Here is a 23231-nt window from a genome sequence, read left to right on the forward strand (position 1 = left end):
AATGGAAGGGTTACATTATAAAGAGAGGTTAGGAAAAGGTTTATTTACTTCTGAAAAAAGGTGCCTTAAACACGACGGGCCTGATTCATTAAGGAAAGTAAAGCAAAAAATAGGAGTAACTTTGCACCTTGGCAAAACCATGTTGCATTGGAGGGGCAGGTAAATTTAAAATGTGGGGACAGATTTATAGTTAGGGTAGAGCATGGCCTAGATCAACTTTATCTTTTCAGTGTAAAAACAAAAGCTATCAAATATGTGCGTGCTACAAGAAAAAACAGCCAGTATTTAACTTCTGTGCAAAATAATAAACTAATTCGCACCCCTTGCAGTGTATCATGGTTTGTCCTGGAGAAAACTTACTCATTTTTTTGCCTTACTTTCCTTAATGACTCAGGCCCGACATGCAGAAGGTCAATACAAAGATCTGTGTAAGAAACCTCTCCTGCCAAGGACCATACATATGAGGGGTCATGAATTGGGAATGGAATAAGGATGTTTTTATCATCGGCATTGCCTCTATGTAACTATGTACTATGTAGCTATATATTATGTATAATATGTAATATATAATATGGTCTTATTGTGATTAGTAAAACATTAGTTCCTAAAGTGTGATCCTGCATTCTTGTCCTGTATTAGTCACCGCGGTGATGCAGTTTTTCATGTAGTTGACAAATGTGTTTTTGCGGACTAAATCCCCCCTTTTTGTCCTATATAATATGTAATTATGTCATATATAACACGTTACAATGTATTATGTATTTATGTGATATGTAATTAAGCAATGTGTTATGCTGTAACTATATAAAATATAACTATGTGCATCATTATAATGGGTTTATTTTTTATATATATTTCATTTTAATGTCCCCTATAGATTTCCTGAAAATGCTTTGATCCTAATGAATTGAATATTTTCCTTATCTAGTGACTCTCTGCTGTTAAGCAGTATTTATGTTATCCTGATTATATTCGGCACATATTTTCCATTTCACCTTTGACCCAGTAATGGCTGAAGACACTAACGAGCCAATCACCTCTGGCGCTGCGATGGGGATTACGCAACTACTCCACTTTTCTTTTTTCTTTTTACACCTTTCCCTGGTTTAGTTAACACAAACTGATTGCGAGCCTCCTTTTATCCTGCTATTGATTTTTCATACAGACGTCTCCATCACATGAAAGATAAGTGACCCATAGAGAAGGGTGAGCACAACACTAGTGTGACCTGTCCAATCATCCCATCAGCTTCATATCATGTGTCACACAGACTGCGCCCGATTCCTTCAGGTTACAGTGTTTTCTTACACATTTATAATAAGCAGCTGTTTATTGTTCTGTCTGCTCAGTTCTCCCCGTCTACAATAACGATCACCACACATATAGAAACTATACAGCAGAAAACATAATTTCAGTAAGAAATAGCATCTTGCACTTTCAGTGATACAGTATATAAAGTGGTCACTAAATATCTAGCCCATCATATCTCCTCTATTCTGTCCTCAGAAGTCAATCTTAATGTTCCTGAGAGTGGTTATCTTCCTCGAATACTTTCTTCTCACCAATCAGATGTTCGATTAGATAGTACCGTTGATGCCACAGCATTCATTTTGGATTCACTGTCATGTCGTTCACACCATTCCAGGACGTTTCTTTTGGGACAGCATGGTGGCTCAGTGGTTAGCACATCTGCCTAGCAGCACTGAGGTCATGATCTTGATTCCTAACCATGGCTTTATCTGTGTGGAGTTTGTATGTTCTTCCCGTGTTTGCGTGGGTTTCCTTCAGGTGCTCCTATTTCCTCCCACGCTCCAAAAAACATACTAGTATGTAAATTGCCTGTTATTAAATTGACCCTACTCTCTCTCTCTGTGTGTTAGAGAATTTAGACTGTAAGCTCCAATGGGGCAGGGACTGATGCGAGTGAGTTATCTGTACAGCGCTGCGGAATTAGTGGTTTTATATAAATAGCTGCTGATTGTGACGATGAATTGGACAAGATCAGCAACGATGTTCAGAAATCCAGTGGCACACTTATATCAAAGGACCCAATGGTTTGCTGTGAAATCCACACCCAACTGTAACACAGACACCAACAGCCTGCATTGCTGACAACCAGCAGGTAGATCCATGGAATTTCCCCATATCTTGATCAAACTGTCAGCTTGAAATGACAGGACACAGAATTCTTCTGGAAAGGAATATATTCCCAATATTCAAGTACTTGCGTTCCACTGCGGCAATGACTTCTTGGTTGTTTTCACTTGGTGGGGTTCTCTGCTGTTAGTTATCGCAGCTGTAGTGCAGTACCAGTTGTGTGTCCTGATTCTCATCTATCAGCCCCACTGTTGTATTCTGCTGTTACTTGACTGTCTGTACCCAGGTGCCATCAGCCTCCATTGGCATCTCACATGGATGCTCTGACATACTGGCTGATGGCAAAGTTATCACACTGGAAACTTGATGCCTTCCAGTTGGAGACAGACACTGTTGGTGGTTTTAGGCTTACATAGGCAGGATGATACTCAGATATAATAAGGAATCAGGTGTCACATACAGAGGACCAGTTCTGGGGTACTAGGCACCATAGGCAAAGCCTATGCCATCTGTCAACCCACAACAGGAAGGGGCATGGTCATGACGGATGACTTATCTCCTGATCTCCTGACTGTACAGGACAGTCCCCCATAATAAGGACACACACACATACACACATGCCCGTCAATTCATTTCCCACCACAGACCCTCTCCCTATTCATTTACTCTCCCCCATCCTCCCTTTCCCCTGTAATTGATTCCCCCACAGCCTTTACTCTTTATAATGTATTTCCCCCCTCCCACACCCTCAACTGTAATTTATATTCCCTTCTCTCAGACTCTCCAGTAACTGATCCCCCGCCCCCCCCTCCGTCCAGCTCTCCGGCAATGTATCCACCCCTGCCACCTCTAGATTTCACCCTTCTCAATAATTCATTGTCCCCTCATTTACCCTATCCACAATTGAAACCCCCTTCCCTCTCAACCTGTCATCCATTATATTGCTTCCTCTCTACCCACATAAAAAATATCCCCTTCCTCTACTGTTTCTCTCTTGGTGTGGTGCAGGTGGGTAGAGGAGGGGATGTTCGCCTCATTAGAACAAGGACCTTTGGAGAATGGACTTGCATCACAGCCCCCCCCATCCTTCCAAAAAGATGTTGCTATGAGACCTGCAATGGTTTCACGTTAAACTAGTATACTAGACCCCTAGCCTGCCAATACTAACACTCACCGGAGGTGCGGAGTCAGAGCCGGATTTAGACCTCATAGGGCCCTAGGCAGGATACTGTTTTTGGGCCCCCTCCCTGAAACAATCCATAGCACTATATTTTTGCAGCCTACCATATACCCCTATAGTTACGTAGATATGAAAGCATGTGCCGCCGCGCAGCGGCAGCTCGCCGCCAAAGGAGGTGAGGGCGTGGCTTGCATCTTTGGGGGCGTACCTAACATGTGAAAAGAGCAAGGCCACCCTGCTGCAGAAAAAGGCACCCCTAAATAATTACCAAGCAGTCCCGTTTTTTTAAGTAGTTGGGTCAAAACAACATAATAAATATTGAAGTCAGGGCAGAAATACTTAAGTTGTTTGCAAAAATAATACGCATAAATCCAAGTATGTGCTCTTGTCACTTTTGTCCCTCTATCATCACACTGTGCCCCTTCATTGTCACTTTTGCCCCTTCACAATATCACATGTGCCCTTTCCCCCTCACCTCTGTGCCCATCACCATCCCCACCTCTGTGCCAATCACCACCACCACCAATGTGCCAATCACCATCACCACCTCTGTGCCCATTACCACCTCTGTGCCCTTCACCATCACCACTTCTGTGCCAATCACCATCACCACTTCTGTGCCCCTTCATCACCTCTGTGCCTCTTCACCATCACCACCTCTGTGCCCTTCACCATCACCACTTCTGTGCCAATCACCATCACCACCTCTGTGCCCTTCACCATCACCACCTCTGTGCCCATCACCACCTCTGTGCCCATCACCACCTCTGTGCCCCTTCACCATCACCACTTCTGTGCCCCTTCACCATCACCACTTCTGTGTTTTACTTACCTTTCGATTGCGCGCTGCTCCTCCTCCGTCAGTCCAGATGTAAAGAAAAAAAAAAAAGAAAGAAAGAGTCACGTGATCGCTCGTCGGGTCCCGGCAGCCTCTCCTCCTCTCTCTATCACTGAGACACTGAGAGGAGAAGAGGCTGCCGGGACCCGATTTGCGGCACCCCCCCCTCCCCCGACTCGCGGCACCCCCCCCCCCTGTACGAGTCGCGGGGGGGGGGGGGGGTGCCGCGAGTCGGGGGAGGGGCCGAATTTTTTATTTTTTTTCATTTTTTTAAAAATTACTCCTGTCCCCCCCAGCTGTGCCCCCCGAGAGCCGCTAGGCCCTAGGCAGGTGCCTAGGTTGCCTAGCGGTAAATCCGGCCCTGTGCGGAGTCTAACGCGGCGACTGGTCTTCACCAAGAACCCCCGCAAGGTGGTATGGACTTTGCGGCTGCCACTACGCAGGTCGCGGCCCTCTGGGAGTGGGGCAAGGCCCACAGAGTTCAGCGGATTGGAGGTCTGCGAACTGCAGAAATTACCGCTGGGATAGCGGAGTGGAAGATCTGCGGATAGTAGGTAAACAGCGTGGAGCTGTGATGGTCTGCGGTTAGCAGGTGGACAGTGTGGAGCTGCGATGGTCTGTGGATAGCAGGTGAACAGCGTGGAGCTGCGATGGTCTTCGGATAGCAGGCTAACACAGGTAGTAAAGAGAGACGTCCACGAATAGGCTTCACAGAATGAACCTAAGAGCAGGCTCAGAGGGTAGGAGGAGGCTGCTTTAAATAGGAGAGGGAAAGCCAGCAACCAATAGAGAGGTAGGGAAGTCTTCATAGAGACCCGCATCCAAGATGGCGGCCTTCAGCGGGGAACGGACGGGGCCGGCAGGCAGGCGAGTGAGCCGGGTCTCAGTCTAGAGGTACCGAGGACCCGGCATATGACAAATGGCATATTACGCTCCTGGGACCACCCTTACCAAAATTACAAATCACCATTAGAATAAAAACAGATAATGCAGCCATATATGGTTAAACATTACAATGTGAGCTTCTGAATTTATATTTTCTCAAGTGTTAATGAGAAATGTCAAAATAAAAGTAAAGTAACTCACCCCGACGTAATAACATTTGAAGCAATTCTTTTATTGCTTAACAAATCTCCCGCCATAGTAACTTTCTACATGTACATTTAGTCGAGTAATATATGCATATAATCCAGTGCATCAATTTATCTCTAGAACTAAAATCGCACATGACAATGCTTTATCATAGTTCTCATTTTTTTTGCAGGAAGAAAAAAAAAATGTTGACAGATCACTATATTTTTTCTCTTGAATTTATTCATCAAATTCTTTTTTTGTTCCGATAAGCCTCTCACAGGTGGGAATTTACGAGAAACAAAACAAACGTTTAATCAGTTCAAGCACATCGTCTATCATTGGCTTCCATTCCTCCGGAAGATATCTAATATCTTTTAATGTGTCTCTTTTTTTTTCTCCCTAGATGAACATAAATTAAATTTAAGAAATGCTGTCATAGTCTTTAAATACATTTAACTGAAGAAAACATATTTATGCCAGCAGCCTGGAAACATGTTCAAGAACACAAGACGGATGATGGCAAAACGAGTGCAAGATGTTTGTAATTTTATCTGTCTGGTTACAAAATTCTACATTAGCTGCGTGATGCATTGTGCTCTGGTGGTATATTCTGTACAGTGGGACTGGATAAATATTATAACATATCTATCAACTCTTTAAGATTCTAATTGTTTAAAGAAGATGTCTAATCAAAGTAAATGTTTAACATTAAAGACCCTCCAAGCTAGAATATTAGAACTTCAATGGGTCCTACAAATGGGCAATTCAGGCTAGTCAACTCAAGCATCAAGTCACCAGATCTGTGTCAAGTTGGGCAATACATGTATATGCCGGCGAGTGCTAGTGTCACAACTTAGGCGTATAGTACCTGCTAACGTTGACGTCACTCGAGTAGAAGGTGCGGAATCTAACGTGCCCCTGATTTTCACCAAGAACCCCCCCAAGGAGGTATGGGCTCCGGTGCAGGAGACACGCAGGTCGCGGTTCTTCACTGAGTCATATAGCGAGGCACAGCATGAGAGTAGTCAAGTGAGCCGGTCTGGTAACGTGCTGGCAACGAGGTACAAGGGGGATTCCAGAAGAGAGGTCAAACAATGCCGGGTCGGTAACAGTCAGGAGCAACAATGCACAAGGGAAATCCAAAAGAGAAGTCAAACAATCCGGGTAGTAAGGGCACAGGAAATCAGAGGTAGTCAGACAAGCCAAATCACACTGGAACGCTGGAGCAGGAGGAAGACCTAATACTCTGGCACACGACAGAAACTGCCTTATATAGTGCAGCCAGCCAATGTGGAGGAGAGAGACGGCGGCGCTGTCATAGGCCCCCGCCGTAGGTTAGAATAGCGGTTTGTTGCCTAGCAACGGGACACGCATGCGCAGAAGCACCATCGGTCCGGCTGGAAGTCTTGGCAACCAGATGCAACGAGAGCGGAGATAGGCGACCGTCCCGAGGAAGCAGCGGGACGGTGCCTGATAGCTGGGGCCAAATGACCAGATTCCATTTGGCACAAGTACGCAGTTGGATGGTGATGTGCCGCACTGTAAGATTGCAATCACTAAAGGTCATAAAGAGCGGCTTACGTGCAAAACCACAGTGCAGCTGATTTCTCACAATTGCACCTAGAGTGCCCAATCTTAGACCAACATATAATGAGATTAAAGGGTGCAAAGAGCCTTTACACCATGGGCCCGCAGCTGTGCTTGGACTGCGGAGTGGCCAATTTTCAGTTTGTAAACATCCTCCAATCTGTGTAAAAAGTACGAGGGGTATCTGTGTGCAAAACCAAAAGTCCTGATCCTCCACTAATTGGGAGAACAGGGTGGGATCTGGCCTGCATGCCTCCACCTACTTTATATAACCTGAAAATCTTCCCATAATACATAATGATCGCACAAGCTCCAGGCGCGCACTTAGGTCAAGTTGCTCGGAAACCCACCGCCAGCCGCAACCCCTTTAGCCAAACCATTCCTTGACCAGTGCTATTATGTTTTGTGGTGGCTGATTCCTCCCCCAAGACCAGACACCTTACAGTATGTGGCCACAGTTAGTCCAGATCCATTCTTCCCATCCTCTTCCCACCCCTCCTGTCCTCTTCTCTCCCATGCTAACACGGCACACATGGGAGCGCACCTCATAACAGATGCCCTGACACGTGTGCACTGGCTGGAGCACCAACTGGAAGTAGGTAACTGTGGGGGTGGGGCGCTCTAATACACAATATTACAGGATCATTAGTCACTGACAGCAATAATACACCAACAGAGGAGTGTGAGACCACATAGCCACCAATTGTACGTGATGTATATAAGAGTAAATTAGTATTATGGCGTCTGCAGGTTTGTCATATAGTTAATGGGGATTACATTATGTGTATCTGAATTCTAAAATATTGTTCATAGAGATCTAAATGTATATCTCTAACAACGCTCCCTTCTGTATGGTGTAAGTTGGCTGTTTTAAGCATATTAAATACTACTCAGCCTCACAGGGGTTATCTCATACTGAACTGTAATGGATGTAAAAGATGGAAACAAGGGTAATGGGAGCCTTGCGCAAATTTCTTCTTTTATATTTTCTTCACTAGATTGACAAATAAATACATCCGTGTATAAAAGAAGCTTAAAAAATGTTATTTTAACTTTTCTAATTATATGATGACACATACAGTGTCCTTGTTGGCTATGAATTTAATGGTGGCGGTAGGGCGAGGATTAATCACTTAATGGTGGATGGGAGCTATTAATGTATTGGTGGGGTGACGGTGGGGATTATTTAATATAATAGGGGCTTCATGGTGGTGCCTATTAATTTAAGGTGCTGTGACGGGAGTATTAATTTAATGCTGGAGTAGTTTGGGGGCTATAAATTGAATGTCCAACTGAGTTTGGGAGAAGCAAGGTTGATTATTGAAACTAATTATCTAATGTTGGGGGGTAGTCCTATTTATTAAATGTGAATAATATTAATTTAATATCAGGACAGGTAGGGTGGCAATAAATCTATTTATTAAATGTAAATACTATTAACCTAATGAATGGACTGGTTGGATGTAGTGCTATTAATTTAATGTCTCTGCTGGTTGTAGGTAAAGAGGCCTAATTATTAAACGTGAGTATTATTGATTTAACTTCGGGGATGGAGGTCTTGTTGTTCACATATCGCTAGACTTTCCATATCTAATGTACCTATTTTTTTTCCAAACAGGGCCCCAACATTCCAGGATCCATTCGAGGAGCAACTGAGCTTAAGAAACCAGCAGTCACAGGTGCAAGAACATGTAAGAGAGAGCAGCACGTTCTGCTAACTGTCCTTATTCAGGTGGGGCTGTCCCACTTTTGTGTGACTGTCCCGCTTAGTCTGGATTTTGTCCCAACTGCAGGGTCATTTGTGAGACATGTTCGATTCACAATGCTCTGTTCATGAAGGGGGAGCTGCATGCACCTAACAGTAGTGTACGCAGCATTGCCCGCATATTTAAAGGGGATAGTAAGGGGTTTTTAGAGTTGCCTAGCACTGCCTAATATTAACCACGTCCCCTTGCATACTGATCATGCCAACTATGGTGGTGTGATGTGGAAACCCTCCTCTAGAAATCCTGTGTTTGCCCCTGAGCTTATACATAGCGAGCATGGGTCATTAAGGCGAACAAGGCAAAAAAAAGGAGTGAATTTGATCCTGGACAAACCATGTTTCAATGCAAGGGGTGCTAATTAGTTTATTAATTTGCATGTAAATGCTGGCTGCTTTTCATGTAGCACACAAATACTTGATAGCTTTATTTTTAACTGAAATGTAAAGTTGATCTAGGGCATGCCCTACCCCAGCTATAAATCTGTCCCCGCATTTTAAAGTTACCTCCCCCTCCAATGCAAGATGGTTTTGCCCAGGTGCAAAGTTATTCCTTTATTTTGCTTTGCTCTCCTTAATGACTCAGGCCCAGCAGCTTTACCTGTAGTACACCAAACAGTCCATGTATACCAATGTAGGCCCAATAGACTAGAGACACACTCCCATTGTGGCATTAGGGCTCATTTAAAAAGAACTGCACCCATTCTTAAGATTTAATATTGGATGTTGACCACTAAGATAATTTGTGACATGTTACTTACCCAGGGCATGCAATTTTCCAAATCCGCCGGGGCACCTGAAACAATTACAGACAGTCCTGCTCTGCTCTCCGCTGCTATTGCTGGTCAGTTTCACATAGGCAGCTGTGTTTTTCTAAGCCACTCCCTGCCTAGTGTATGCGAAGCACACAAGAGAGAACCATCGACAACACTGCTGTTGTGTGGAATGGACAAGCGATACTGGCGCTAGAGAACAACTGATCCCTAACATTGAAGACTTTCTTGGCCATAAAGCATCTGAAGAATGGCACACCTTGGGTAACTAAAACATACGCAGTGTCCAATTGTCCCTGGGATACATTAACCCTGTTTGCCAGCTTGAGATGCAGTATGGTACTTTTCCTGTAGATAATAAAGTAACTCTCATGAGTTGGGACAAACTTGCCAACCATGGGACAAAGGGACAGTCCCCTCAAATCAGGACAGCTGGGAGGTATGTAACACTGAACAGTGTGTTTTACTTGCACGGTTCATATCGGAAAAATTACAGGTTACTGTCACGGACTTACCTGATCCCCGCCGCTCCGTCCAGCCGCACTTCCGCATTCAGGACCATGTGACCGCACCCGGAGGCGGTCACATGACCACAACCCTAGAGGCGGGGATTTTAAATCCCCTTCAGTATAAAAACCTCACTCTGACACTCGCTGAGTGTCAGAGCAACACTTACCTGTTCCTGGCTCCTGCTCTTCGTGGATTGCAGTGTCTTCCAGTTTCCAGTGTCTTCCTGTGTGCTGATCTTTGCCTGTTTGACTTCCCTGGCTCTCCTTTCCCTGTGTACCGACCCGGCTTGCTGACCATTCTCCTATTCTTGTGACCCGTGTACCGAACCTGGCTTGTTGACTCCGAGTTGCCTTCTGATTCTGCCTGACTCCATTCCTGTGTACCGAACCGGCTTGTTTGACTCCGCTACCACCGCTCCACTCCGCTGTACTACATCTTGAGGCGAACCTGGGGACCGCGACCTGCGACTCCTGGCAGCGAAGCCCACCCCGCCTTGCGGCGGTTCTTGGTGAACACCGGGGAGATCGTTAGACTCCGCACCTCAGGTAAGCCAGTGCTAATCAAGATTAGTAATATAGTATCCAGAATCTGTTACAGTTACTAAGTGTTACTTGATCACCAAGTCAACCACAGTCACGTGACATATGATATAGCAAGTATAGAGGCTTTTAAATGTTCATAGCATAAATCCCAGCCCCTCACTCTCCTACCTCACTGTCACATGACCATCAGGGAGCTTCCTGACTGACTGGCATTTTTTTTGTAATAGCAGTTATGTAAATCTGCAGAGATCAATATTGCAAAGAGAGCAGGAAGTTATAGGACAACCTCCTGGAAACTTTAACTATCAGCTTCATGTTAAAGACCTATAAAACTTACTGTTAATATGCATTTTACCTGCACATTTTTTCGGGTTCTATAATTATCCCTTCTGTGTTTTTCACCCATATATGTCAATATACAAGTTTACCCATTTTGCAGATATGTTCATTTTGTTTTGCACTATAACGATGCTTCTCCGCATTTCATAAACTCCTTAATAGTCTTGCGAGATCCTACCACACTATCTGTAATAGACTGTTTTTTGCCAGTATATCTATGATCAATTTCTTTATTATGATAAGCTCATGCCATTATTTCTCGAACCAGCCGCCAAGTTTAGAATTATACACTACGACTTGTGAACAATCATTACCCACTGTACGTCTCATCCCCTCCAAAATCAATCTTTTATTTTTTTTTTCGTCTTCCAGATAGAGTGCAACAGACGCTCTTCTTGTTCCCCCCAGGCAAATGGTTAAAGCTTAAAAACATACAAGCTGTTTGTGTGGCCATATTAATTACCTCTTATGTATCTTTAACTAAATAAGTGCAGGCAAGGCCCTGTTGTTAAGGATTTGCCTTAGGAAAGTCCCATTAAGGCCAATAAAACAATGCTTTTAGTTATTCTTTTTGCATTTACTTGAAACGAAAAATATTATCTCAGCGTGATATCAAGCCAGCAAGCAGGGTAATATTAAAACAATAAAGCATGACTGAGTATACCTTCTAACAAGTTTACAGGCCCTACTTAACATTCAAGGAAAGCTGTCACACCATGGCCAATTAAATATGACAACTTTAGGTTCGTTATGAAATGCATAATCATTATGATTTTATCCCGTATTGGTTATTCATGTAAATCATGCATTCAAAACCCAGCTTCTGCTCGTTGAAACTGAAAGTGCGTTTTCGCTCATGTACTTATTAAACGTGCTGTTTTATGTGGCAAGATGGAGGTCTGCACATCAAGCTGAGATTTTTATATAAGTAGGGTAAACGTTAATATTAGCTACTTAATATTACTTTCAGCAGAGAATTAGTGTTTAGGAAGTGAAAAATGACAAACCTGCTTTTTACAACAAAAAATAAGGCCTATTGAAGTGGAACATTTAATAAAAACTAGACTGCAAAAAATGGTGTGCGTTATTACTGCAGCGGAAATTGCATAATAGGCAACTTAAATAAGTATACTACAATCTTGTTCATTGTTGCGTTTATGTTTATTGTTTATGTATGTACTATAAAAGCATGATTACAGAAATAAACTCAGCAGGTCTTCACTGTGAAGGTCACATACAAGTGGTGAAAGAGGCAAATCTATGGTATAATTGCGGTCTCTCTATTGTGAGGACATTTGTGTATGTATTAAGGAGAAAAATCAATTCAGCGCAGGTTCCCGCTGCCTACACTTCCAGGTATTACCGTATCATCATCATCATCATTTATTTATATAGCGCCAGCAGATTCCGTAGCGCTTTACAATTGGGAACAAACAGTAATAAAACAATACTGGGTAATACATACATACAGAGAGGTAAGAGGGCCCTGCTCGCAAGCTTACAATCTATGGGACAATGGTTTGACACACAAGTGCTATATCATATTGAATATTTGTCCACCTAGAATGCAAAGTTTACAAAGTATTTAGTTGGCTGTATGCTCAGTCATACAGCAATGTTGGTCAGAGGGTTGTTGTCTTGTGTTAGCTGTGTAGAGCATGTAAATAGGGTGACCTAGGGAGATTAAGAGGGTGGTAGAGCAATATTATAAGCTTGCTTGAAGAGATGGGTTTTTAGAGAACGTTATAAGGATTGAAGACTAGAGGAAAGTTTTGTGGTACGAGGGAGTGAATTCCATAATGTGGGTGCATCCCAAAAAAAGTCCTGTAGCTAGGAATGGTAGAAAGTGATGAGAGAGGAAGAGAAACGTTTCTGAAATATTACTGATTTTTTTTGCTTGCGCCTCTATGAGTTGCGAGGAAAAATTAGTAATGCTTTGGGTGTCAAACATTATTATTATTATTAATATTATTATTAATAACATTTTTGTTTATATAGCGCCAGCATATTCCATAGCGTTTTAAAATTGGGAACAAACAGCAATAACACAAGACTGGGTATTACAGACAGAGGGGAAGATTCAATTCAAGAAATCTCCATTTTTTTTCCAGGGGTTTGAGGATAAATCAGTGGAGATTTCTGTCAAATCTCCGCCATGAAGGTTTTAGCGAACGTTCCCCAGACACTTTGAAGCTCCCCAAGAGAGGTAAGAGGACCCTGCTTGCAAGCTTACAATCTATAGGAACATCCTCATTACTCCAACGGGACTTCACTACTAATTGACAGTAGGTGAGAAAAATTGAGCTGGGAGTAAGTGGGTAGAGGGGTTGCTTTCCTTACTGAATGCCTAGATGCACTAATCTTCCTGTTCATGCAGATTAATAAATAAATTCCGTTAGCAGAACCCCCAGCTATAGTGGGTTTTTTTTGGGGGGGAGGTGGATGCCTTGTTTCTGTGTGAAAATGAGGTGGAGTCTGTTGCTTTGTGGGTGGAGTTGGGGATGTGGGTGGAGTGCCTGGCCTGTGTGACTCTAATTGGATGCACTTTGGATATCATTTGAAACTTCTTAATTTGTAGTATATTAAAATAAATAAATTTTGATACATAGAAGAAAATTAAAGAAGAAACACTGTTCCCCCAAATGTCACTTTTTAATGCAGTTTGTGCAACCGTATTAATTCACCCCAAACTTTAATTACCTAGTTTTCCTGCTGGGTCTTTTAGTACTGTCTTCGTTCTAGTTTTAGTATATGTACTGTTGGTGACAATGGATGTCTGGGTCATAACGGCGTACCGACAGAGGCACCTCCCTCATCTTTAATGAATGTTAAATTCAAATACAACGGAAGTGTTTATAAACAATCCACGGGTATGAAGGGGTTAATGAACCTAAATGTTGGTGGCTGTTGGTTTCAGCCATGGGCCTTTGAATGTTTAACCCTTCGCTTGGCATAATGCATCGTAGAATGACTGCAATATTAATAAAACTAATGCAATAATAATAATGTAGTTAAAAATACATACTCAGCAATGTCATTAGTTTGTATATATCTTTAGGCTGTCAAATAGTATCCATCGAGCAGATCGGATGAGCAGATAACGTTAGGAGTTAGGAGCACAGCTGATCTGGCTCAAGCACTTCATTATTTCCCATCCCCTGTACAACTCTCTTCCATATGCCCAATTTGAGATTAATTGACAGTAATTGAATTAGCATTATGAAGCATCTGAATATTTCGTTTTTTTTTTATAAATAAACATTCAAAGGGTTTTTCACAAACCTACTCAGGAGAGATGGATAGTCTATTAAGAAACTTAAAAGAAAATCAGTAGTTGTTGAGCGCAAGGGGGAGGAAGTTATTCCAAGAAACACTAAACCTCTTAATAAAGATCTTATTAAGTAGACACATAAATATTCATATCGCCCCCTCTGAGCAGAAAACAACTATGTTCAGCAAAGACGTTGCTGGCTCCCATTCAGCGCAGATCTGAATAACACAAGAGGCGCATGAATATAAATATGCTTTATTGCTTTGTATTGTAAACCATTCTTGCAGACCAGATGGGTTTCTCATCGCTAAGTGAAGGTGTTCGATGTGTAAAGTTTCTCAATATAAGGTAATAATGTCATTTCCTTTTGCAAATCACTAAGATTAAAAAAAAACATAGCGGGATAATTCTGGTTATCCTGTGGCGTCCAGATGCCAATACCGGCTTGTTTGAGATCGACCGAACCATTGCAGACAATTGTTGACAAATGAGTATTGTATACTCGATTGCCACAATATTTTTATGAATGCTAAACTATTACCATTCTCCATATTCCAAAATAAAGCACCTTATACTTTGAAATGTACTGTAGAAATGGTATTTCATATGATCAATTCAATGTTTATTTCATCATATTGCAGTTACTAACCTTTATTTATATGGCATCAACATATCACAAAGTACTTTACAGAGAATATATCATCGTTCACATCCATCCCTGCCCCAGCTGAACTTACAAATAATATCATATATTATAGTTATATAAATATATAATAGCCACCATATAAACACACATTAGGGATTATTTTGTTAGCAGCCAATTAACCTACCAGTATGTTTTTGGAGTGTGGGAGGAAACCCACGCACACGGGGAGAACATTAAAACGCCACACAGATAAGGCCCTGTTCGGGAATTGAACTCATGAAGCAGAGGTGCTAACCACTAAGCCACTGTGCTGCCCCCACCTAATATATGTAGAATGCATGTAAAAAATACACACAGCATTTAAGATGTGTCATATGTACATGGCTTTATAGAGTAACTGTCACCAATTTGGGGATTGCTGGTGCCTCTGGTACTATGTATTAACTATTGTGGCAAGAGCCCGCTACTGCAGAAGCACACGCGAACAACTTTTTCCTTTTTATGTAGCTTTATTGTCAGGATGGTAAATGTTTTGACACCGTATACTTTCACAGCAATTATGGAGACCCTAAACACTAGCTATACATAGACCAGCTCTCTCTCAGGACCAGCCAGCGTTGGTCTCAGTGAACAAATGACACAAACAAGCTGTTATACATGATACTCCTCCCCAAGCCTTAGCTTGATGGACAGGTGATACACCCACCTTCTCTTTAAGAGAAACTGCCCATCACTGGCTCTGTTTGAACTAACATACACACCCTGTCTGTTTGCTGAGAGGAAGCAGCTTTCAAATCATGTAAGTTAACCAACTTTAAACTACACATAAGCCTTTACTTGGTTTAACCTGAATCTAGGTGCATAACTGCGCCAATGTCTTACTCTGCTTGTATGTTTTCTTTGCATCTTGTCAGATAAATGCCGCCCTTTGTTACATATCCCTCCCCCTAGCGTCTCCAAGTAGGGGGACGCGGACTTCGCGAGGAGCGCATATTTTCGTAACAATGCATCTACATTCTTGTGCAGAATCCCAGGTCTATGTTCTACTGAGAACTTGAAAGGTTGTAGTGCCAAGAACCAGCGGGTTACCTTGGCATTTACCTACCGGTTGCTCCGCATCCATCTCAATGGTGCATGGTCCGTTATTAAGGTGAACTCTCTGCCAAGGAGATAATAGCGCAGAGCTTCTGTAGCCCATTTTATGGCGAGACATTCTTTCTCCACAGTGGCATATTTTTGTTCCCTTGGAAGCAACTTAGGACTTAGGTACAGGACAGGATTTTCTACTCCATCCTTCTCCTGTGACAAGACTGCACCTAAGCCAACACCAGAAGCATCAGTTTGGAGGAAGAACCTCTGGGTAAAATCCGGTGCTTGTAGAACTGGGGAGGAACAAAGAGCTAACCGAAGATCAGACGGCGGTTTCTGCAGTTTTCTGCAGAATCAGACCAAGTTAATCTATCTGGACAACTTTTTTTAACATGTCCATAAGTGGAGCAGCTCTAGTGGTGAAGTGGCTTACAAACCGCCTGTAGTAACCTACTAAGCCTAATAGGGTTCTTAACTGCGACTCTTTTTCTGGTCTTGCCCAATTTTTGACTGCCTTCACTTTGTCTAGCTGGGGTTTTACTCGCCCTCGGCCAACAACGTACCCCAAATATTTGGCTTCTCCCATGGCTATGGCACATTTCTCTGGGTTAGCTGTTAACCCTGCTGACCTTAATGAAGCTAAGACCGCCTCAACTTTGGCTAAATGTGATCCCCAGTCTGGGGTATAAATCACTATATCGTCCAAGTAAGCGGCTGCATAAGCTGTGTGAGGTCGTAGCAATTTAATTATAGCCCTTTGGAAGGTAGCAGGTGCCCCATGCAACCCAAAGGGTAGGACTTTATATTGATAGAGACCATCAGGGGTGGAAAATGCAGTCTTTGTATTGGCCGTGGAAGTCAGGGGAACTTGCCAATAACCCTTTGTTAGATCAAGGGTTGTTAAATAATTGCTATCAGCAAGATTTTCCACTAGTTCATCCACACGTGGCATCGGATAGGCATCAAACTGCGACATACTGTTTAGGCGCCTAAAGTCATTGCAGAACCTAATTGTCCCATTGTGTTTCGGGACAAGCACAATGGGACTATTCCACTCACTAGTGGACTCTTCAATCACATCTAACTGGAGCATCTTCTGGCTTCTGGAATACGATACGGCTTCTGCTTTACAATGACTCCTGGTGCAGTGACAATGTCGTGTTCGATTAAGGTAGTGCGCCCAGGAATGAAAGAGAAGACATCCCTGTTATGGCGAATCATTTCTTCAGTCTGTTGTCCCTGCTGAATGGACAAAGCTGGCTCTATGGGCACTTCAGACTTTTCAATGGCAGTACTCACTACCTGAGGAGAGGTTTCTTCATCATGCCAAGGTTTAAGGAGGTTAACATGATATATTTGCTCCTCCCTTCTCCTACCTAACTGGTGGACTCTGTAATTGACAGGACCGACAGCCTCTAGAACTTCATATGGACCCTGCCAATGGGCGAAAAGCTTGCTTTCCTGGGTGGGAACCAGGACTAGGACCTTGTCCCCAGGCTTGAAAGATCGAACAACAGCACTTTTATCATAACTTTTTCTCTGTCGTTCCCGAGCCTCTTTTACATGTTGCTGCACAATGGGCCCTATCTTTACTAATTGTACCAGATTTGGCTCCCTGGGACCTTGCTGCTCCCACCCTTCTTTTAACATATCCAAGATACCCCTGGGCTGTCTCATAAACAATAACTCAAAGGGACTAAACCCTGTTGAAGCTTGATTACCTTACGGATGGCAAACATCAAATAGAGAATAAGAGTGTCCCAATCTTTTTTCTCTTGAGCCACTGCTTTCCTGAGCATGTGCTTTAATGTGCGATTAAAGTGTTCCACCAGGCCATCTGTTTGTGGATGGTATACAGAGGTGTGAGGCGCCGTAACCCCTAGCAACTGGTACATGTCCTTCATCAGTTTAGACATGAAAGGAGTACTCTGATCTGTGGGAATTTTTTTGGGTATTCCCAATCGTGTAAACATCAATACAAGTTTCTTAGCTATGGTGCTGGACTTTATGTTTCGTAGGGGAATTGTCTCTGGATATCTGTTTGCATAGTCAAGCACCACTAGTATATATTGGTGCCCACGTGCGGATTTTTCCAGTGGCCCCACAAGGTCCATAGCTATCCGTTCAAAGGGAACTTGTACTATTGGTATCGGAATGAGAGGTGCCCTGTACATGGGTTTGGGACAGGTTCTCTGACAAATGGGACAGGACCGGCAATACTTTTTCACTGCCATGTGTACACCGGGCCAGTAAAACCTAAGCAGAACTCGTTACCGTGTTTTATCCTCCCCTAGGTGTCCCCCACAGACATGTGTATGTGCTGCTTTTAACATTAGGGTTACATGGACCTGAGGAACCATTAATTGTTCACTTTATCCCCCTGTACAGTAGCAACTCTATACAGGAAATTATTTTTAACAATAAAATATGGTATACCTTCTGCAGGCTGGGTGGCTTTCGCTACCCCATTTACCTCAGTCACACTTTTAAAGGCATGTTCCAAAGTGGCATCATTAAGTTGGTCTCAAGCAAAGTCCTGCAGAGGAAACAAAATTGGTATTGCGGACCAGTCCGTATCCTCACTGACAGGCAGGGTGGCATTCCGGTTTGGCGGTTCTCAAAGATCGATGTCCAAATGCTGTGGATTCTTAGGCGGTTCCTTTAAGACTGGGCTTCCGACCGTTGCATCAGTTGCCGGCATGTCCGGACGGATCCGCTCACCGAGGACATCATTAAACAGTGGGAAGTCTCGCCCCAAAATGAGTGGATATGGGAGTTTAGGTGCTATGGCAGCTACCACCATAACAGTTTTGTCTTTGAGTGTGACTGGTAGTATTGCTCTTTCATACTCCTCTGTCGTGCCATGTATGCAAAGAACCTTCACTTTGGGAAACCGAGAAGTTATGGTTTCGGGTAAGGCAGAGCTGGAAACCAATGAGAGTTCACTCCCCGAGTCAACCAAGGCCAGAACAAGGTTTTGGTTGATTAGCACAGTCACCCGGAACAAACAAGGACTTCCTGATGTGGGACTCATGGTAAAACAGCTTGGAAACGCAGGCCCAATATGTGACACGGAACAGTCCATGGGTTCTTGTAGTTTAGGACACTCTGCATTAAAGTGGACTGGCTTACCACATTCAAAACACTTCAGATTAGACAGCTTTGCACCTGGCCCTCTGTCCGTAGCAGTTTTGCCATTGGGCCCTGTAGCAAGGATTGTCAAACCTGGATTTTGGCGTGGCAGCGGCTTTGGCACAAATGCAGGTTCTTTAGTCATTTGCTGTAGCGCACAAAACCTTTCTACCACGGTGGCAAGCTCTTCATAAGTTTGGGGGTCTCATTGCAGCACCCAATTTTGCAAATCGCGGTTCAGCCCCCGGATGCAGTGATCTATCGCCAGAACTTCAATAATCCGAGAAGGCGAATTCTCCTCAGGCTGCAGCCATTTCTTTAAAATTTTGGAAAGCTCAGTCACTTGCGCTCTGACCGGTTTTTCTTTATTATAGCGCCATTGGTGATAGCGCTGTGCTCGGCCTGGCCCGGAAACTCCAATGCGAGCCAATATCTCAGACTTTAGGCACAAATAATCAGAGGCCTGTTCCTCATCTAGATCCATATAAGCTCGCTGAGCTTCACCACTCAGATATGGCGCCAGTCTCTCAGCCCAATCTTTAGGAGGCCATTTTGCCCTTTTTGCAAGTCTCTCAAAGGACACCAGATATGCTTCTATGTCATCACCTGGCGACATTTTCAGGAGAACAGGACCAGGTGGTTCATTTCTGTCATGCCTCACCTGGCTTAACTCTTCCCTTAAGAGCCTTGTGTTTTCCACCTGTGCCTCAGCAACTCGTAGCATCTGAGCTTGCTGCTCTTGCTGCGCAGTGGCCACATTCACGAGGGTTTTCAGTACTTCCTCCATGTTGACATCTGCGCGGGTTGGGTAGCGGAAACTTGCTTCCCGGAGCATCCCACTCCTGACACCACTTGTGGCAAGAGCCCGCTACTGCAGAAGCACACACGTACAACTTCTTCCTTTTTATGGTGCTTTATTGTCAGGATGGTAAATGTTTGACACCGTATACTTGTACAGCAATCATGGAGACCCTAAACACTAGCTATACATAGTCCAGCGCTCTCTCAGGACCAGCCAGCTCACCCAGCATTGGTCTCCCTGAACAAATGAAACAAACAAGCTTTTATACATGATGCTCCTCTCCCAGCTTTAGCTTGATGGACAGGTGACACACCCACCTTCTCTTTAAAAGAAAACACCCATCACTGCCTCTGTTTACACAACCAGACACGCCCTGTCTGTTTGCTGAGAGGAAGGATTTCAGATCATGTAAGTTTAACCAAATTTAAACTATTGCTTTTCATACATAAGTCTTCACTCTAGGTGCATTACTGCACAAATGTTTTACTCTACTTCCCTGCTTTCTCTGTATGTTGCCAGCTAAATGCCTCCTTTTGTTACAATATATATATATATATAAAGCTATATGTGTTTGTAATGTTGATTTGACTATTTATATACATATAATGTTTTTATATCTGTGATAGTTAAATCAATATTATAAATACTAATTATTATCAAGAATACATATGTAATAGTGCAAGGTTAGTGTAAGGGATAAAGGTGGAGAACCTAGGGTTAATTTTAGATTGATATACTATGTTATGTTGAACTACGTTATGATATATGTGTGAACTGTGAATACAGGGTTTTCTGTGTTAACAGTAAAATACTTTGATTTAAATACATACATATGTTGAGAGTATTGGTTATTTATAACAAATATATATTGTGAAGTACTGCTGAGATATAGTGGTTAGTGGATAGATAATTCTGTAAAGCTTAAGTGTTTTTTAGTGTGATCCAAAGACTGAGTAAGGCAACATTGTGTAAGGAAAAGTGTATAAAAGTGCGAGTTTTATAATGAGTGTATCTGAGAACAGAATAAGAAGATAGTGTGCGCATTTAATGCGCAAGCACAGGTCCTTTTACAATACATATGGAGCTTTTGGCTACCGGTCTTCTGATTTGAGCCCAGACCACCGAATTCAGGATCGCCATACATTTCTCTCTCCGTTTCAGTCCATGGTGATCTTTTGATAGTTGACCATGGACTGTTAATAATCGGTAGAAAAATGAGACCAAACATTTCAAGTCTAAGGAGGTAAAAGGACTCCAAAGGCAATGATCAGTTAGAGGAGTGGACCTCTGCTGTTAAATGGTTTAGGTACTTTATAGAAAATATTAAAGAAGCAGCTAGACAATAGATGAAATGCCTGCTGATATGTTATTACATATACGTGGCTACTGCAGTGTTTCAGGTTGCCTATCCCTGGTCTAAGATAATCGGGGGTGTAGTGTGAGTCTATTCACTTATTCAATGTGGTTTCTACACATAACGCACACAATGGAAACACCACTGAAATGAATGAGCCATTGAAATGAATAGGCATGCCGTGCTTCATGGGTGGCATTTGAGAATAGATACTGGAATAGTAAGTAAAAAGGAAATAAATGAACAAATAGAAAAAATTCAGAATTCAAAGCTCAATTCAGAGGGGTTAGAGGAAAAAGATATTTATTTGCAGATGAACAATTTACCATATACTTCTGCTCAGAATAATATACTTTATATGTCAACACAAAACAGCTGGAAGCTATGTGTTACATATGGTTATTGTTCTGTTTTGTGATATATGTTCATTGTAATGTTTGTGTGTTTAAATACCAAATGTTCGTAGATCAAGGAAGATCAAAGCTATGTTTATTTTTATTCACATTTTTTTATTCATTACAACCTTGTAAAAATAACCACTTCAACATCTAGTTATAGAACATGAAAACAGTGCAAAGAGTGTGAAACTATAACACATTCAAATAGGCATGGAGATTTCCCGGGGGAGAACGGGGGGGGGGGGGGGGGGGGGGATTGGGGCAAAGTAATACATTACAAAGATTACCTATAGTAAAGGACATCATCACAAAAGAAGATTTCATTTGAATTAAAGGGTTTGACAACCTTGGAGTAACCCCAGTGTACTTACTTTCAGTTCCCCAGAATATCTGTAAATTGTTGCAGGGTCAAAGGAAAACCACTTCCAGAGCTTGAGAACTAGAGCCATCCCTATATTATTATTATTATCCTGCCTGTGAGAGCTTACATTCTAGAGCGGCGGGTTCCCGTGGCGCTGTCACAGAGGTGCCGCGGCTGGGAAAAGAAGAACAAAAAAAAAAAAAACAACTTACCAATCCGGGGATACATGATTAGTTTCAACTAATGCACTCCTGCATACTTAATGTTCCTTATATATATGGTTTGTTTACTCCAATTACACCAAAATATTTATAATAATGTATATAAATTAGAGATGCTCACTGACCCCAGTGAACTGGTTTTGGTTTTGGACCTGGATTAGCTTCGTGTTTTGGTTTTGGCAAAAACGCCGTCGTGTGTTTTGGTTTTGGATGTTTTAGCAAAAATCCTAAAATATGCTAAAATCACATCTTTTTGCTCTTTTTTTTGTTCCTACATTATTATTTACCTCAATAACACTAACTTCAAATCATTTGCAGTCAATTTAGACCACCTCACAGATCACAATATTATTTTCACACACTTTCAGACAAATACTGCAGCGACCTGGCTGGATGGTAAGCGACAGAGCAATGACACAAACACACGGCAGTTCCTAGCACATCTAGGACACATTGGCACACAGCAGTGGCAGAAAAGAAAAATGGTGCAAGATGGAATTGTCCTTGGGACCGCCCTCCCTCCCACCCACCGTTATGTTGGATCTTAAAAAGGAATCCAAAAATCGCGAGATCTGACGACGTAACGTTGACATTTTGCCTCGTTTTAGATTCCGTGGGGTGCGCGACAGTACCGAGCCGGCTCAGCTTGGTACTCGGATCCCCTAAGTTCGGGTGTGTTCGGTTCTCGAGGAACCGAGCCTGAGCATCTCTAATATAAATCTATGTTTTGTGGTTGAGTGCATAACTAGTAACTATTCCACAGTAGATGTAGGAAATAAATTGCCATGAAACAAGTGGGCCTTAGCTTTTTTTAGCATGTTTGGTGGCGGGGGACATAATGAAAATGGTTGAGAAACCCCTGCTCTGTATTCAGTACGACTTCGCACATACTGCTCAGCAGGCTCCCAGACCTGTACTCATCTCTATACGCTATGCTTCAGGGAAATTGCACTGGAAATAAATTACTTAAAAAATCATTATATATTTTGTAGGGCCCTTCAAACTAATGTACCCAATATGTTAGAAATAGATCGTGTTCATCTGTGAAAGGCAAACACATTACCATTTTATACGTTTATTTCATCGCCGTTCTATTGGTGTATAGAGGTATTATGTATTTCACTTTAGTGCAATTACATGGCAGCCCCAACTTATGTTATTGAAAACATGCAGAAAAATAATCTTGCTTGTGGAATGATTTGTCTTATTATGGCGTACTGGAGATTAATGGGCACATGAAATAGAGTAAAACCAT

The sequence above is a fragment of the Mixophyes fleayi genome, chromosome 10, assembly GCF_038048845.1.
Source record: "Mixophyes fleayi isolate aMixFle1 chromosome 10, aMixFle1.hap1, whole genome shotgun sequence".
Taxonomy (NCBI): domain Eukaryota; kingdom Metazoa; phylum Chordata; class Amphibia; order Anura; family Limnodynastidae; genus Mixophyes; species Mixophyes fleayi.